A 2755-nucleotide genomic window follows, 5' to 3' on the forward strand; every position below is an offset into this window, starting at 1 on the left:
AAGAGGGAGCTCTTCTCAATATTTTGACACCAAAATCATGTCGATACACCTTACCGACTGCGAGTAAAGCCACCCACGCTTTAACTTGACAGACTGTACTTTTCATGACAGGCGGAATTTGGACATTATATCGTTCATTTTCCAAGAACTGCACTGCATCTCGATACCCACGATCAACATGAAAAATATCTTCGTTTTAAAACCATATGTTAATGTTGCTGATATCTTTTTCGAACTGACCGATTAATATCGGGCATCGTTGTTTCTCCCAACTGCGAAATATGGTTCATGGATATTGAGAATGTAACCAGCTGGTGCAATCATCAAAAGAGGATTCACTAAATGACGTTCCATGTGAACCGAGTAACTTTGTCTTAAGGGACGGTAATTTCCTGATTTTTCAATATAACTATAGGTTTCATATGTAATTACAATGACTTTCAATTCACTCAAATTATCAATATATAATTAATTCGCAAATAAAGTTACATGCTCTACGATGAATTATTGATGAGTTATGGCTTTAAGGCCAATATTTTCGGGTACAAATCGTACCATTATCGATATTCTCAGAACAATAATCAACATACTTATCGTCTGTCTGCTGGAATGATTAAATGAAATTTTTACAAGTTCATCAGTAAGTCCATGGCGCATTTTACACAAAAATATGACGATAAATTTCTTGGATACCTGACGAAAGTTATTATCTTCAGGAACAGGAACCGAATTCTCTACCAGGCAAAATAATGGGGCGATTTAAATATGGCAAGTCGGCATAAAAGTTTTTTTTTAAAGAAAACCTGCTTCGTCAAGATATTGCAAGCAGATTCGGGTGGCTTAAGGCAGCTTCGTTGCGCGTGAGTCATCAATTACAGTTAAAACAAACACGTGAAAGATTACCAATCATAAGAATTGCAAGGTTAAGCTCCTCACGGTATCTTATAGTGATCTTCACTTTCTGATTGATGAAGTTCCTCAGAAGACGCGTGGTACGAGGAGAAAAAAAGTCATTGAATACGTAACATGACACACGTTGCACGAGACCAGGTCAAACTTGATTGAAGAGTGAAAGTTTATAGAAAATAGTTCAAAAATAATTAACTCCGCAGTTAGAAATAATAAATTACAGTCCAAATAGGCTATTGACCTTAAAATAACCTTAACATTTGATCTCAAGATCACGGCCAAGCTCATATTCAGTTATGGAATTCTACGCTCTTTTCATGGCGGCGTCGTAAAAAAGGGTCGCTGTTGAAAAACCCGATGTTGACCTTGACTTTGATGTCAAGGTCCCAAATACTCCTCGTATTTGAGTTAAACAGAAAGCCTTAGATCCAGAATGTTACGGTCAACCTTACTTTTTAAGAGAGCCAATACCAGGTGATACTTTCTTTAGCGGGCCTCATCTCCGAACCCGGGAGGTTTTGGGCTTTGCCACTACGGATACATTTGTTCAAGACGCTGAGCTACGCAACATATAACAAATTCAGCCGATTTAACTGAAACCACTTTTCTAAGTAGAGTCAATAGCCGAGCAAGCAGAGCTAATACCTAGTGCTACTGACTTCAGCGGGCCCTATCTTAAAACAAGGGGTGGTTTTGGGCTTTGCGCCCATTAAGACATTTGTTGAAGATGCTGGGATACAAAACATATAGCAAATTCGACCAAATTAACCGATACCACTTTTCCTTAAAAAAAGTCCCGGCGTGCCGCCGGACGCTTTACACTCGCCCGGGTTTTCGGATTTGGCACAGGTTTTGCGTATAACAGGAACAGCGGTTTATGTATGAACAAGAGAAATGAGTTCTATTCTCACTGTAAATTTACATATCTAATTAATCCTAAGTGTATGTGTTATGTGGGCTTGTGTGAGTATTATGTGCGTGTACGTGCGTGGGTGTTTGCCATCGACAATTCTAAGTATAACTGTAGTGTGCTCGTGATTGACATCATGGGCGGTGTGTCTGTAAGGTGTGTGTTGCGTGGACAAAGGGCGGTCAAAGCGGGGGGCGGAGTAAAGCAGAAGCAAATAAACAAAGCCTTGCGCTGGTATACTTAGGCCGGTTTCTGGAATCATATTATAAGAAAAGCGGTGAACGGTCAATTACACCGATATGCTTGTCAGTCGCAGGATGTGCATGACAAAGGAAATGCGGTAAACCTCGGTTCCAGGATATGCGTGGCGAGGGAAAGGGGAAGCCTGATGGTATATGGGGTGCTCGTGAGATCGGTCGCTCAGGTATGGTTGGATCGATCTGGGGCGTAACGCAGGAAACGATCATCGGCCTGCTTGGCGGTGTGCGAGGTGTGTGTATGTGACGAGCAGTGTTTTCGGTCGGTCCGGGTAGTCAGGTCGGTTACAGGTGTCAAGGTGACGGGTGCTTGTCGGCCCAGGGCATCGTCTCCTGGACCCATCTCTCTGGAAATACGGGTACGTTACGGTGAGAGAGAAGGGGCAGGAAGACATTCTGGTGGCCGCAAGGCGTGCGAGCCGCAGGGAACGGTCGTCGGTATACTTGGCGGTGTCCAATGCGTGCACGACGGGCAGTTGTTTCGGCCGGTCAGGTTGGTCCAGGTATTAAGATTGGTGTCAGGAGTCAGGGTAGGCCAAGTGCGTTGCCACAAGTAGGCAAGTAGGTTCAGGGGCACCTGATGCCGACGCAATCTAGCCTCGATAGGTGGCCACGGGAGCGCCCGTTGAAAAAGATGCTCGATTTGCCGCACTTAGCATTTCTGCATCACGCAGCTGGC

This window comes from Belonocnema kinseyi, chromosome 6, assembly GCF_010883055.1.
Source record: "Belonocnema kinseyi isolate 2016_QV_RU_SX_M_011 chromosome 6, B_treatae_v1, whole genome shotgun sequence".
Classification (NCBI taxonomy): Eukaryota; Metazoa; Arthropoda; class Insecta; order Hymenoptera; family Cynipidae; genus Belonocnema; species Belonocnema kinseyi.